General features: G+C 45.9%; 1 pseudogene; it reads right to left on the bottom strand.

Annotated features, from left to right (window-relative positions):
• Positions 1–1,356: 1,356 nt before the first annotated feature.
• Positions 1,357–3,130, bottom strand: LOC100443241 (inositol-3-phosphate synthase 1-like; annotated as a pseudogene).
• Between the last annotated feature and the right edge of the window lie 13,645 nt (positions 3,131–16,775).

Here is a 16,775-nt window from a genome sequence, read left to right as displayed (position 1 = left end):
ACCACTCCAATTATTTTAAGCAGAAAGGGATTTCAAATAGGAAATTAAGAATTTACAAACAGGTGGTCATGGTGGCTCATGCCTGTAATCTCAGCACTTTGAGAGGTCAAGGCCAGCGGATCACTTGAGGCCAGGAGTTCCAGACCACCCTAGTCAACATGGTGAAACCCTGTCTCTACTAAAAATACAAAAATTAGCCAGGCATGGTGCCGGCACCTGTAGTCCCAGCTACTCAGGAGGCTGAGGCAGGAGAATCTCTTGAACTGAGGAGGCAGGAGAATCTCTTGAACTGAGGAGGCAGACATTGCAGTGAGCTGAGATTGCACCACTGCACTGCAGCCTGGGCAACAGTGAGACTCCGTTTCCAAAAAAAAAAAAAAAAAAAAGAATTTACAAATATCACTGGAAGGGCTGGGGCAGTGGGCTCTAGACCAGGCCCCAGGACCAGCCTACCAGGGATGCTGCCACCACTAGAAGGCAGGATTGCTGAAGCTGCTGGCTTCAGGAACACACCTCTTCAGCTGCTAAAACTCTGAGTATTAGATTTAGAGCCACATCACACCTGAGAGATCCAATCCAACAAAAAATAGATAAGCTTCACCCTGCCTCTCGGCTCCCAAGAAGCTGGTGCCCAGACAATGAAACGTGTTCCAGAAAAACCAGCAATGATATACTACTCATGGCACCATGCACGTGCCTTCCAATTCTCAAGCAAGTGTATCTGATTTATAAAACCAAAATCACACCCAAAAGCAACTACAAAGAAGCCTCTCCCACCTTCACATTTCCCTCACTGGGTAAACTCAGATTAAACATCCCTTCCTCCAGGAAGCCTTCCCTGACTTCTCCAAGACTATGTTAAGTTGGCATTCCATGTGCTTTATCTACATTCTTTATCAAATTTACTTATTCTAATGATAGGCCATTAGCTGCATGAGATGGGGCTGTGTCTGCTTATTCTCAATCTTATCCTCCCCACCTAGTGGTAGATGATAAATTCACATGTGTTGAATGAATTAATGAACATGAGCACAAAGATTTTTTTTTTTTTTTGAGACAGAGTCTTGCTCTGTTGCCCAGGCTGGAGTGCAGTGGCATGACCTCGGCTCACTGCAACCTCCACCTCCCGGGTTCAAGCGATTGTCCTGCCTCAGCCTCCCAACTAGCTGGGATTACAAGCATGCGCCACCACGCCCGGATAATTTTTGTATTTTTAATAGAGACGGGGTTTCATCATGTTGGCCAGGCTGGTCTCGAACTCCTGACCTCAAGTGATCTGCCTGCCTCGGCCTCCCAAAGTGCTGAGATTACAGGCGTGAGCCGCCGCACCCGAACGTGAAGGGCTAAATTTTTTTTTTTTTTTTTTTTTTTTTTTGAGAGTGGCACCGGCTTTATTGTCTTTGTGGGGTCCTGGAAAGGTTGGGTCCTGGGGGGCAGCGGGGAATGTCCGGGAAGCTGTGTGACCAAGGCCTCAGGTGATGTGCATCTGGGGTTCCTCCACTTGTGGGTGTCCATTGGTATCACCGGTACAGCAATTGGTGGCAGCGGGTACCGGTCCTTTCTTGTTCGACACAGGGCAGGCGGCAGCCACGGGTCCAACTCACTTGAGGCCAGGCACTGGGAGCTCCATCTTGTGCTCCAGGACCACGTGGTTCTGTGGCGGAAGCCCCACACAGGCCCTGAGGATGTTCTCGATGCAGCTGAGCTGGCTGAAAAGCGCATTGACCACCCGGCTGCCCGGCGGCACCAGCGGCGCCTTGAAGGGGATGCTAAGCAGGGACAGCACGGGGTGGAAGGTCTGTGGCTTGGTGTTGTCACTGGTGCAGAAGCTCACGCAGTGGCACAGCTCGGTCAGCAGCGCCAGGTCCAGGATGATGGGGGCGGCCAGCACCGAGTCCTCGCACGTGTTGTGCAGTACCAGCGTGTTGGTTACGCCCAGCATCAGCTCCAAGGTAGACTCATCCAGGGCACGCTTGGGGTCGCCCGCGTACGGCATGTACTTGATTGACCGGGCGCGTAGAGCACTGGGTGTCTTTGCACTATGTCGTCCACCACGTTGCTCTTGGACACCTCCTCAGAGGGAACCGCGATGGCGCCGACAGGTTCTGCCGGTCGTTGTTCCCCAGGTGATTATAATTCACAATCGACTTGGTCTTGAGGCCGGAGCCGATGAGGAAGTCCACGAGCACGGACTTGACTTTGGTCTGGCCTGACTTGAAGTCATCTCCGCCCACGTAAGCCTGGCGCTGCCACGCGAGTTCAAGGGCTCCGGGCACCAGGGTGTTCTGTGGGGACCCAGAGGAAGGCACAGCCCTCCAGGATGCTGGCCACGGCGAAGAGCGTGGAGGGCGACACCTTCAGGCCAAGCTCGATGGTGCGCAGCAGGTTTTCGGCCGTGTTGTTGAGACCTGGGACCACCTCACAGAAGCGCTCCATGTTCGCCGTTCACAGCGCTATGACTTTGTCCAGCCCTGCGCTAGACCGGAAGTCTCGGATGTCCCGGCGGATCTGCTGCAGCTGCTGCGCGCGCGTGCCCGGGATGAAGCTATCCGCGCGCGCGTTCTCGTTGGCCGCGAAGAACTGTGGGATGTATACCACAGGTCGGGGCTGCAGGGCCTCCATGTGCGGCCACAGTTGCTCCTGCAGCCCCTAGTCCAGCACCTTTGCGAGCCGCATCGCCTCGGCCAGGTTCAGCGACAAGATGTCCCAGCCATCGAACACGAGGTCATTGGGCGCCACCATAGGCAGCAGCCGCGGAAGGGCGCGAACACCTCCTGGCCCTTGGCGTCCAGGCCCGGGCGGACGGTGCCCGCCTGAGACAGCGAACCGTAGTAGTTGGCCTCCTTGCGACCGCTGCGCGTGGGCCAGGACAGACGCCAATAGGTTGGCCAGCACCACGGCGGTGAGCATGGAGCCGTTGTTCCCTCCCCAGCCGACAAGCATGACCCCTAGCCTGGGCACCTGCTGGCCAGGTGGTCTGGAAGGTGAAGTGCGTGGACTTGAGGTGCGCCTTGAGGACGCCGCCCTCGCTTCTGATGCGTGTTGTCTGGTACTTGTACTGAGCCTTGATGGCCTCGGGGCCGTAGACCACGTCCGGGCTCTGGACCAAGAATTGGACGGCGGCCTCCATCGCGGCGATCGGCGCGGAGTCGGCTCAGGCAGCGGCGGTGGACAGCGCGCTAAATTCTTTACCTAAGATTATCTTTCACTTTTAACAACCTGTGAGTTAGACGGTATCCCCTTCATGTGATGCATGAGAAAACTGAGACTCAGAGTGTGACATGCCCAAGGACATCCAGGTGAAAGAGGACTTCGAACTTGGCTCTGTCTGATTCCAAAGCATGTGTGGTAACCACAGCGCTGCGTTGCCTGGGTTCAAGACCTGGACTTGACACTTGTCCTGGAAGTTGCTAATCTTTCTATGCCTTAGTTTTCTCATATAAAAAATGAAGAGAAGGGTAATAATGATGAATGAGTCAATGCCAAGGAGTTTCATCAGCTGTGAAACTGTTCAAGTACCACTGTTTGCACGACCCCGGTTCTCTTCCAGGTCCCTCACGTGGGCCTGCGTGACTTCTAAAGAAGACCAGGACTTCTAAAGAAGACCTGAGACCAGCCCGGGCAGCATAGTAAGACCCTGTCTTTACAAAAATAGCAATTAGCTGGGCGTGGTGCCTGTAGTCCCAGTTACTCAGGAGGCTGAGGTAAGAGGTTGATGCTGCAATGCTGAGACTGCACCATTGCACTCCAACTTGGGTGACAGTGAGACCCTGTCTCAAAAAAAAAAAAAAAAAGGGAACACCCAACGTCCTTACAAGCCACCCTGGTACCTTCACTCAGATTTATTATGTTCATAGCACTTACCACTACTGCTTTGATCATTCCTTTAATTTTTTTCTATATTGTTTTTCTCTCCTACTGTAGAAGAAAATCCCCGTGAGAGCAGGGGCTTCGTTTTTTTCACCAAAGTCTCCTAGCACCTCCAATAGTACCTTGCATAGAGAAAGCTCTGGAAAGACAAATTTGCCTAATGAATAAATGAATGATTTCCATATTATTACGTCTATATGATGTATCAAAGTGTTAAAACCTGTTATAAGAGGAATGTAGAAAATGTAGTATGTTCATATAATGGAGTAGTACTCAGCCATGAAAAAGGAAACAGCTGATGTACACACAAGGAGACTGAGGCTCAAAACATGTTAAGCAAAAGAAGCCAGGCACAAAAGAGTACGCACTACATGAGTCCACCCATGACATGCCAAGGATAGGCAAAAATCAATCTTCGTATCAGAAATCAGAACAGTGGTCAGTCACCTCTGGGGCTGGGAACTGGCTGGACGGGGCATGAGAAAACTTTCTGTAGTGATGAAACTATTTTATCTTGATTGGAATTTAAGACACACAGATTTATATGTTTGCCAAAACTCACCAAATTTGTACATTTCAGATCTGTGCATTTCCATGTTACGTACATTTTTCTTCAAATTAAAGAAAAAAATACCAGCTGGGCACGGTGGCTCACGCCTGTAAACCCAGCACTTTGGGAGGCCAAAGTGGGTGGCTCACTTGGGGTCAGGAGTGCAAGACCAGCCTGGCCAACATGGTGAAACACTGTATCTACTAAAAATATAAAAATTAGCTGGGCGTGGGGGTGGGCACCTGTAATCCCAGCTACTCAGGAGGCTGAGGCAAGAGAATCGCTTTAGCTCAGGAGGCAGAGGTTGCAGTGAGCCGAGATTGTGCCAGTGCACTCCAGCCTGGGTGACAGAGTGAGACTCCATCTCAAAAAAAAAAAAAAAAAAAAAAGAAAAAAAAAAACAAACAAACAACCCTGTTCTTGAAAGCAAAATGAACAGCTTCTTCAAATCAAATAATTTCGAATGAAATCGCAGTTTGATTTAGTTCCAGTTAAGAGAGTATTTTGAAATTCTAAGTTCGTTTGTTTTAGAATTTCTACCTCAGGAGGCTATTGTCACAGTCCTGAGCACATGGGCTTTAATTTGTTTTGTTTTTGAGACAGGGTCTTGCTCTGTCACCCAGGCTGGAGTGCAGTGGTGTGATCTTGGCTCACTGCAGCCTCTACCTCCTGGGCTCAGGCAATCCTCCCACCTTAGCCTCCCGAGTAGCTGGGACCAAAGGCACACACCACCACCCCTAGCTAATTTTTTGTAGAGATGGGGTTTCACCGTGTTGCCCAGGCTGATGTCGAACTCCTGGGCTCAACCCATCCTCCCGCCTCAGCCTTCCAAAGTGCTGGGATTACAGGCGTGAGCCACCACACTCGGCATTGTTTTTTTGACAGGGTCTCACTCTGTCACCCAGGCTGGCAATGATCGTGGCTTACTGCAGCCTCAACCTCCTAGGCTCAAGTGATCCTCCCACCTTGGCCCTCTCAAAGTACTGGGATTACAGGCACGAGCCACTGTGCCAGGCCCACTCGGGCTTTAGAGTCAGCCAGACCTGAGTCCAAACCCTACTGTGTCACTTACTGGCCACATCATCTTGGGCACCTTCTTAACCTCTCTGAGCCTCAGTTTCCTCATTTGTAAAATGGAAATAATAACAGTGGCTACCTTTCAGGGTTTATCATAAGAACTAAGTACATGCAAATCACTGAGCAGTGCCTGGCACAAAAAAGGGTTGCATAGGTATTATACATTTACTAAGCAAATGCTTTAATAAGTAGATCCCATAGCACAGGTGATTAATTTAACAAGACGATTTGATGTGACTGGGTGATTTAATTAACTAGAGGCTAAATGGATTTTCCTGAATCACTAATCCAGGAACACAGCCTCTCTGGTTTGCTGAAATGTAGCCATGCCTATGGTAATTTCTGGAAATATTGCTTATTCATAAAGGGACTTTCTCAGTACAGTGTGTGGAGAAGCCTAGAATTGAGGTAGGGAAGGAAAGCCAAAAGGCTATATTGTCTTCAATTATTCAAAAAACTGGTCTGCAAATTAAGGATTAAGTTTATTCTGTGGTTCCCTGAGGGATGGAATTAAATCCAATAGGAGAAAATGACAGGGAACAGATTTCTACTCAGAATAAGGAAGGACGTTTTGTCCATCAAAGCTTTCAAAAAAAAAGGGTGGGGGGAGGCTGTCTCTGAAAGTAATGAGCCTCCTGTCACTGGAGGTGACCAACCCTAGGCTGCATGAGCCCTTGGCGTGAGCCCTTAAGTCCTATGTCTGTGTAGTGTTTTAGAGCTTCATATACATGCATGAAGCTGAAAGGGAGTTTATTGTCCTTATCCCCTTTTTACAGATGAAGAAATTGAGGTTTTTGGGAATATGCCCCTTGCCAGGTGTCACACAGGTGGGAGGTGGCACCACCAGGATGGGACCTCAGGTCTTTGAACTTCAACACAGGTGCTCAGTCCACTCAGGCAAGCCCCAGTGAGAGCAGTTATTCACCAATCCTGGCTCATCACTGGGTCACTGGGAATGCTTGGGGAACTTTTTTTTTTTTTTTTTTTGAGATGTGTCTCACTCCGTCACCCAGGCTGGAGTGCAGTGGTGCCATCTCGGCTGACTGCAACCTCCGCCTCCCAGGTTCAAGTGATTCTCCTGCCTCAGTCTCCTGACTAGCTGGGATTACAGGCACGCACCACCATGCCTGGCTAATTTTTGTATTTTTAGTAGAGATGGGGTCTCACCATGTTGGCCAGACTGGTCCCAAACTCCTGACCTCAAGTGATCTGCCTGTCTCAGCCTCCCAAAGTGCTGGGATTACAGGCAGGAGCCACCGCGCCTGGCCTCCATTTCTTAAGCTAAGTGGAACACAGGATGATGTGGTGACTCAGCCCCTCCACTGTTTTATATGACTGAGCTAATTCACTATAAAAATTTTAAGGCTTCTCATTGATGCTGTAAGCAACTAGGTTTGGGATCCATTAGGTGATCTCTAGGGTCTTTCTCAACCCTAAAATTATCTGACTTAAACAGCTGGAATGTGGGGGCAATTTCTGTAGCTCTACTGTAATTAGACCTGGTTCCCGCTGGGTTTACTAGTCACAGTTGTCAGCGCAGCGCCCACGAGCCCACTCCCTGGCACAGAGTCAGAGATTTCACTGTTGATCCAGACATTCAGGCAGCCCTGATGAAACCAGCTGCTCTCAGCAGTTCCAGGGCCATCATCACCTCTCTGGCTGCTGGAGCATCTGAGGGTATCCCGCAAAGTTTCTGGGTTGGCCCCATGTCAAGAAGAGCAGCTGCTGGCAGCAGGGGACTCGGTCAGTGTGTGTCCTACAAACCTTTTTAGGTAATTCTGCTTTAATCTGCTGCTCTCATATTTGGTTACAAGGATGACTGGTTTCACAGCACAGACTGACATGCAGCTGTCCCCACCGGCCACTGTCTCCGGGAGTTAAGCTCTGCGGGAGTTGCTTAAGCACAGGGTGGCAGGTGCAAGGTAAGAGGCAGAGCCCATGCAGCCTCCATCCTTAGGAATGACTGAGTAGGACTGGCTAGGAGCCTGGGACTCCCAGCCCCACATTCAGCCTGACCTGATTACTGTTTACAAGCAGAGAAGCCAAAAGGTTTGTGTAGAAATGAGAGTGTGCATAATCCAAGCATGGAAGAATCCACCCACCCACAGTCCTCCAAGCTTTACAGAGCATCTCAAGAATCAGAATACCCAGGGACATAGTATGTTCCTATCATTGCTTAAGCCAGCAGTTTCCAAAGTAGGGGTGAATGCACCCCAGACATCACAAGACAATTTATTAAGGTGAAGGGACATAACAGAACCTCTATAATCTTGATCTCTTTTTGTTTGTTCGTTTGTGCTTTTTTTGTTTGTTTGTTTTGAGACAGGGTCTTACTCTGTCACCCAGGCTGGAGTGCAGTGGTGCGATCTTGGCTCACTGCAATCTCCGCCTCCTGGGTTCAAGCAATTCTCCTGCCTCAGCCTCCCGAGTAGCTGGGATTACAGGCACATGCCACCATGCCTGGCTAATTTTTTTGTATTTTTTTGGTGGAGTTGGGGTTTCACCATGTTAGCCAGGCGGGTCTTGAACTCCTGGCCTCAAGTGATCCACCTGTCTCAGCATCCCCAAAGTGCTGGGATTACTGCCTATCTTAAATCTTAAATTTATAATTTTAAAGTATTTCATAAGGTACCTATTTTGCTGCACAATAATCATCATAATAGGTAATGTCAATGAGTTTTTATTCTATGCCAGGCAACATTCTAATAGCTTACATATATCATTTCATTGAACCCCTACAACAACTCTATGAGGTAGGTATTATTAATTCTACTTTCCAGGCACAGAAAGGTCAAGCTATCCCTCTAAGATCACATAGTAGACAGGTGGCAGAACTGGGATTCGAACTCCATGGTCTTGCTGGAAAGTTTACATTCATAACTACTACTCTATTCTGTCTGTCATATGTAAGTATAATTTTCACATTTTAAGCAAATACATATTGGGGTTTCATGTTCAAGTTGTTCATTGCGGTTGGTTTTGTGTTTGTTTTTTTGTTTGGTTTATTGAAGAAGGTGTTCAGAAGAAAACAAACAAACAAAAAACAATGTTTGGAGAATATTGGCAAGTTGAGATAAAATTAAACTATGTTGGCCAGGCGCAGTGCCTCACGCCTGTAATCCCAGCACTTTGGGAGGTTGAGGCAGGTGGGCGGATCCCGAGGTCAAGAGATTGAAATGGCCAACATGGTGAAACCCCGTCTCTACTAAAAATACAAAAATTAGCTGGGCATGGTGGTGCACACCTATAGTCCCAGCTACTTGGGAGGTTGAGGCAGGAGAATCGCTTGAACCCGGGAGGCGGAGGTTGCAGTGAGCCAAGATCAGGCCACTTAAGTCTGGGCAACAAAACGAGACTCCATCTCAAACAACAACAACAAAAAACTATATTCATTCCATGAAGGTTTCTGGAGAAGGAAGAATAGTGGTCAGGTTCTTCTTAGAGTGCCATTATGAACTCAAGAGCTACTAGACTTATGCCTCCAAAGACCAATCATTTGTATGCCACCATTAAAATGCTTGCCATGCTTTCCAGCACTTCTGTCTAATTCATATTTTTGTTTAATTCAACTTACTTTTTAAAACATAAATTATGAATTTTTGAAATAAACCCTGCATTACCACTATAAATGGAAATGAGTATCCCTTGCAGAGAGGCCACCATCTCATTAGAAAGAATTATAAAAATTCTACTCTAAAGGTCCTGATTTTGAAAAAATAATAGCTAATACACACACACTCAGAAACACAGACATACACAAACACACACACACACATATAGTGCCAGGTACTCTTCCAAGTATTAGAACTATACTGAGCTCATCATAACCATACTGGGTAGGCATTAACATTGCCCTATTTTACAGATGAGGAATGGGGACTTTCAAAAATTTGCACGAGTTCACACTGCTAGTGAGGCAGAGGTAGGATTTCAACCCAGGCAGCAGAATCAATGTGGTGCCCACAACATACACAGCGACAATATAGCCCATAGCACTTGGTGCACCGAAAGAGAGTTGGGAGGGGAGTGCCCTCCTAACCTCAACCCAGTGAGAGAACCTTCCCCTGACCTTGCACAGAGCTCAGGGCACCTGTAGCTGGGCCTCCATGGACCAGCCTCGCTCCCTATGGCTGAGCATCTGGGAAGTCTCTTCACTCCTCCCCTCCAATGGTGGGTCAGAAGTGACTGAACTTCCCTCTAACACAAGGACCAGACAAGAGCTTACAGTAAGAATATGGTCTGGCTCATTTTAGAAGAGATCCTTCCAAGATGGCGGCCTGCAGCCAGAGAGGACCCTGGTGGTAAGGGGCTGTGATGTGAACCATTGGAGGTAGAAACTGAGGCTATGTCAGGAGCAGCCAGGGGCAAGAGAAACACTGCCTGACACTCTGGAGTTGCTGTTGAACACCCCTAGCAAGGGAGTCTCCAGAAAACCCATATAAATGCCCTCAAGAGAGAGCCAGCTCCACAAACCTCCCAGGTCTACAAAGCATGGGGTCAGATTATTCTAGCACCAGCCAAATAAGAACTCTCTATCCCTTACCTCTCTTCCTTCCTCCTACTTCCAGCCCCAAAGGAAGAGAGGTTTAAAGAGACAAGCTGGCCACTACTACTCTCCTTCCTAGACCAGAGGTCTGAAGACAGAGATATGACTGAAAAGGACCACAAGGCTTTTTATTACCAAGAATTGCCAGAAATGTCATGCCTTTGTTTTCATATAGGGGAAGGAAAATCCCCACAGACACTTTAGAATGGACTTTCATGATTAGATGCAAAGAATCATGAATGTTTCATTTCTAACAATATTTTCTCCACCATATCCTGAGGCCGTAGGAATTCACAGAGCTAGACTCATGGAAATTGCAACACTTGGCAATAGACTGAAAGAGAGTGGATGAGAATACACCCCTCTCTCTGGCCCTCTGCATTATGATATTTCTGACATACACCATGATTCAGGAAACGATCTGAGAGATGGGCCAAGTGGGGCACTAGTGACAATCAATGTACCAGCTATCTAGTACCCAAGCTGTTTCTTTCTTAATTTTTGGATTAGGAGTAAATAGAATGTCTAACACTTCCTGGACCCCAATATAACATCCATGAGCCTTATTTTGAAAATTCACTGGTGGACTCTTACAGGTTCTTAAGCAAAAGAGAAATGTGATAAAATCTGGGCTTTAGCTTGACCTTGGAGACTTGGAAACTAGGAGCAGGAAGGCATAGAAGGAGTTGATGAGGGAGAGAAAGGGATCATGGCAGAGGAGATGGACAGAGTTTGCTAACTCTGATTCAGATACTCAAGGGGCTCTGAGAGGGAGGCTCACTGACAAGCAGTCACCCTTTCCAGAACATCCTAAATAACAGTGACTGCCCCTCTCACAGAAACACAGGACAGTCTACATCCATCAGTCAGAAGGCTGGGCGTGGTGACTCACACTTGTAATTCCAGTAATTTGGGAGGCCAAGGTTGAAGAATCACTTGAGCCCAGTAGTTCAAGAGCAGCCTGCACAACACAGTGAGATCCCACCTCTACAAAAAACTTTTAAAAAATTGACCAGGCATGGTGATGTGTGTCTGTAGTCCCAGCTACTCAGAGGATGAGGTAGAAGGATCAGTTGAGCCCACGAGGTGGAGGCGGCAGTGAGCTGTGATTGTGCCACTGTACTCCAGCCTTGGTGGTGGAGTAAGACCTAATCTAAAAAAAAAAAGAAAAGAAAAAGAGGGGGACAGAAAAGGAAATAGCAGAGCAGGTCAAGCCAGTCAAGCCAAGCCTGGCCTGGCCCACCCACAGCACAATCAGATAAGTCAGAGGGTTTACCCACACTCCGTTCTTTCTCCCTGTCACAAGCAAATGAGAAAGGGGAAGAGGGTGGGCATGCTAGGATTGAGGAATGGGGCAATCCTATTGAGCATAGGCAAGCCCAGCTCTCCACTGGCTGGAAATTAGGGCCACTCCAGGAAACTCAAAAGCCAAGGAAGAAGGCAGAAGAAAAAGCTAAGGAGGAAGATTGCTCCTCAAGAGTTCATGAGATGGAAGGCATGTGACAGCTTTGTGACCCATTCTCCATCTTCACTTCAGGACCTTTCTACTGAAAAGACCCTTTCAGACAATCTGTCCAGAAACAAACACATCAAAAGCACAAAGAATAAGTGAAGTGACTTTAGGAGATGAGGAATCATGCTAGTTCCTGGAGAGATAAATGATGGCAGGTGTGGGAGCCAGGTTAGGTCCATGTTGGAACCCTAACTCACTTCTGAGCCGTGAGAATTTGGGCAGGGTGCTTAAATTTTCCATTTTTTAGCGTCTTCTTCTGAACAATGGTGTCAATCACCACTGCCTCAGAGACTTGATTTAAAGATGAAATGAGGGCTGGGTGCAGTGTTTCATGCCTGTAATCCCAGCAGTTTGGGAGGCCAAGGCAGGTGGATCACCTGAGGCCAGGAGTTCGAGACCAGCCCGACTAACATGATGAGACTCCATTTCTACTAAAAATATGAAAAATTAGCCAGGTGTGGAGGCGCGCATCTGTAATCCCAGCTACTCAGGAGGCTGAGGCAGGAGAATTGCTTGAACTCGGGAGTTGGAGGTTGCAGTGAGCCAAGATTGCGCCATTTTGCACTCCAGCTTGGGAAACAAGAGCAAAACTCCATCTCAAAAAAAAAAAAGAAAGAAAGAAACAGATGAAATGAGATGATACAAGTGATAGGTCCAGCCCAGGATCTCATGCATAAGAGGTTATCAAGGACTTAAATATTATTTTCCAGGGTCCACAATATGTTACAAATATTTTCTTCTCATCTGTCACTTATCTTTATATTTTGTTTGTATGCTTATTTGTCATACAGAAGTTTTGTTTTTCGTTATTATTATTATTTTTAATTAGAGACAGGTTCTTGCTCTGTCACCCAGGCTGGAGTGCAGTGATGTAATCATAGCTCGTTGCAACCTTGAACTCCTGTACTCAAATGATCTTCCCGCATCAGCTTCCCAAGTAGCTGGGACTACAGGCACATGTCACCATGCCTAAGTTTTTAACTTTTAGGTAGAGATGGTGTCTCACTATGTTGTCCAGGCTGGTCTCGAACTCCTGGGCTCAAGTGATCCTCCTGTCTCGGCCTCCCAAAGTGCTGTGATTATAGGCATGAGCCACTGTGCCTCGCCAAGTTAATATAGATTCATACTTTTCTGGATTGCTACGATTTTTAATCAGGTATTGGTATTAAATTTAATTAAATACCTTGCCAACATTTATTCAGATGATCATATTTTTTTTCTCCATAAATCTATTGCTGGAAAAGATGGCAATAGATTCATTTCTTCCTTCCTTCCTTCCTTCTTTCCTTCCTTCCTCCCTCTGTCCCTCCCCCTTCCTTTCTTTCTTTCTTTCTTTCTTCCTTTCTTCCTTTCTTTCCTTTCTTTCCTTTCTTTCTTTTTTTTCCAGACAGTCTTGCTCTGTTGTCCAGGCTGTAGTGCAGTGGTTTGATCTTGGCTCACTGCAACCTCCACCTCCTGGGGTCAAGCAATTCTTGTGCCTCAGCCTCCCAACTTGCTAGGATTACAGGTGCATGCCACCATGCCCGGTTAATTTTTGTATTTTTGTATTTTTTTTTTTTAAGTAGAGTTTGGGTTTTGCCATATTGCCCAGGCTGGTCTCAAACTCCTGGGCTTAAGCAATCTGCCTGCCTTGGCCTCCCAAAGTACTGGGATTACAGGTGTGAACCATGGCACCCAGCCTGTTCATGTCTTATTTAGGCTATTTGCATCTCTGCTCATAAATATATTGGCCTATCATTTTTTTCCCCTCTTCTTTTGCTTTTGTGTGCTCATCATCCTGTTTTATTGCATTGGCAAGTTATGCTAGCCAAGTCAAATGAGATGGGAAGTTTCCCATCTTTCTCTATGCTCTAAATACAATTTATAAAGTGTATGGAAAAGCTTAGAGGTTTTATATAATTTGACTCAAAAATAGTCTGGCCTGCTATCTTTGTCTCAAGCTAGATGGAGCAAGCAGGAGAAAATATTTTAAAATACCCTTTAGACTTATTTTAGGATTATTTGACCGTTCAGGTTTTTTATTTCTTCCTGAGTTAATTTAAAAATTTTCCTTGGCCGGGCGCAGAGGCTCTCACCTGTAAACCCAGCACTTTGGGAGGCCAAGGTGGGTGGATCACTTGAGGTCAGCAGTTCGAGACCAGCCTGGCCAACATGGCAAAACCCCATCTCTACGAAAAACACAAAAATTAGCCAGGCATGGTGGCACACTCCTGTGGTCCCAGCTACTCAGGAGGCTGAGGCACGAGAATCACTTGGACCTGGGAGGTGGAGGTTGCAGTGAACCGAGATTGCACCACTGCACTCCAGCCTGGGTGATAGAGTGAGACTCTGTCTCAAAACACATCTTTTTTCCCTGAAAAATCAGCCATTTCATCTTTTTTACAAAACAAAGTTTTACTGAAATATAACTCACATACCATGCAGTTCATCCATTTGAAGTGTATAGTTTAATGATTTTTAGAATACTCACAGAGTTATGAAAAAATCCATTTTAGAACAGCTGCATCATCCCCAAAGGAAATATGTAGCTGTCAACAGACACTCTCGTTTCTCCTCCACTTCCTCCACTCCTGTTCCTAGGCAACTACTGATCTACCAGTATATGTAAAAAAAAAAAAAAAAAAAAAAAACATGTCATCTGCAAATAGAGATAGTTTTATTTCTTCCTCTCCAGGCTACATTTCTTTTATTTCTTTTTGTAGCCTAATTGCAGTACAATGTTGAATAAAAGTGGCAAAGGTGGACATGTTTATTTTGTTCCTATCTTAGGAGGAAAGCCTCCAGTCTTTCACCATTATGTATGATGTTTGCCATTGGTCTTTCATAGATGTCCTTTATCAGGTTGAGAAAGTTCCCTTCTATTCCTAGTTTATTGAGTGTTTTTATCATGAAAGATGTTGGATTGTGTCAGAAGCTTTGTCTGCATCTATTGAGATGATCATGTAATTTTTTTTTCCTTTATTCTATTAGTATAGTATATTATCTTGATTGCTTTTTATATGTCAAACCAACCTTGCATGTCTGAGTTAAATCTCATTTAGTCATGGTGTATAATCCTTTTTCTTTCCTTTCTTTTTTTTTGAGATGGAGTCTTGCTCCATTGCCCAGGCTGGAGTGCAGTAGCATGATCTCGGCTCACTGCACTTCCGTCTCCCAGGTTCAAGCGATTCTCCTGCCTCAGCCTCCCCCAGTAGCTGGGATTACAGGTGTGTGCCACCACGCCCAGCTAATTTTTTTGTATTTTTAGTAGAGACAGGGTTTCACCATGTTGGCCAGGCTGGTCTCAAACACCTGACCTCATGATTTGCCTGCCTTGGTCTCCCAAAGTGCTGGGATTACAGGTGTGAGCCACTGTGCCCAGCTTAATAATCCTTTTTCTATGTTGCTGGAGTCTGTTTGCTAGTCTTTTGTTGATAATTTTTGTGTCTATATAGATAAGAAGTGTTGATCTGTGGTTTTCTTTTCTTGTGATATCTTTGTCTGGTTTGGGTATCAGGTAATTACTGGCCTCATAAATAAGTTGAGAAGAGGCTGGAATTAATATACATTCCAGCCATCTGTTTGCCACCAGTACTGAACAGATTACTTGGCATTTAACAGATATGAATAAATGACGTTTAGAGATGAATGAATTGACTGTGTTGCTGCAGACTAGATAACTTTTTTTTTTTTTTTTTTTTTTTTTTGAGACAGGGTCTCGCTCTGTCACCCAGGCGGTAGTGCAGTGGCACAATCTCCAGCTTGGCTCACTGCAACCTCCACCTCCTGGGTTCAAGCAATCCTCACCCTTCTGAGTAGCTGGGACTACAGACATGCACCACCACGCCCAGCTAATTTTTGTATTTTTAGTAGAGATGGGGTGTCACCATAGTGGCTAGACTGGTCTTGAACTCCTGACCTGACCTCAAGTGATCCTCCTGCCCCAGCCTCCCAAAGTTCTGGGGTTACAGGTGTGAGCCACCTCGCCTGGCTTAAAAAATATTTTTAATGAATGACTGAGGAGAAAAGAAAATAAGAAGGATACAGAAAAGCCAAATGTAAAACAGGAGGCAGAATCCAAATAAGTCATCAAGAGCGGGAACTAGAGGCATCTCCTGCTCTTCTGTGACCTACAGCAAGAGTTTTAGCTGGCGTCATGAGAGAGAGGAGGCAAAGTGTAAGGGCTTGGCAAGGTGAAGGGGTCAGATTGGAGACCACTGCATAAAGCTGAGATCCCTAACATCTGTGTTCTCGGTAAAAGGATGATCTATAAAAAATATCTTCTCAAAAAGGCAAGAGAGGTCATATACTTACCTATCACAGCTTGACTTGTCAGGAGAGAAAGTCCCCTCTGAGAATAAATAACCACAAGCCAGTCTTTATTCATGCTGTGCAGAACAATTCACGCTATTTCTGTAGTTTAAAGAGAAAAAGTCACCTCGCAAACTAAAGATAAACTCTCTCAGGAGGGACCTAGGCTTCAAAAAATTTCAACAGACAAAGTTCCATCAAATATCAAAAAGTCACAAAATATACATGAAAAAAACCAAGGTGTCAACCGTAGCACCAAAACAAGTAAAGAGAAAATTAGTGAGTTAGAAGACAAATCTGAGGATAGAACAGAGAGATCAAGATGGAAAATACGAAAGATTAAAAGGCTTGTCGGGTGGGCTGATGAAGTTTAAAACATATTAAATTGGAGTTCCACAAGAAAAGAATAGAAGCTAAACAGGAAGCCCCAAAAAGTAAACACAGGGTTTGAGCAATCTCACAGTGGTAATGACGCAAGTCTTACAGTTCAAGATCTACTAAAACAGGCACCGCGCTTAAGACCCAAGATTCTCAGTCAGGACTCCTGGAGGAATCTACCCTAGAAGGGGAGGAGGTAGACGGGGCTTTCTGCAAACTGCAACACAGTCTACAGTTAGCTCAGTCTCTGTCTTAGGATAATCAATCCCCACTCTGCCTGACTAGCTAAGGAAATGATAACTCTCTCTGGAGGAAGACAACATCATTTAGAGCCTCAAAATTTTTTTTTGTTTTTGTTTTTGTTGTTATTTGTTTCTTTTTTCTACTACTTATAAGTGTAGCATTATCTTTTATTTTATTTTTTACTTTTATTTTAGAATCAGGGGGTATATGCGCAGGTTTATTAGAAAGGTATATTGCGTGATGCTGAGGTTTGGGGTATGATTGAAATTGCCACCCGGGTAGTGAGCATAGTACCCAATTTTTTAGCA

Source organism: Pongo abelii, chromosome 3, assembly GCF_028885655.2.
Source record: "Pongo abelii isolate AG06213 chromosome 3, NHGRI_mPonAbe1-v2.0_pri, whole genome shotgun sequence".
Lineage (NCBI taxonomy): Eukaryota > Metazoa > Chordata > Mammalia > Primates > Hominidae > Pongo > Pongo abelii.
This window is presented reverse-complemented; position numbering and strand designations above follow the sequence as displayed.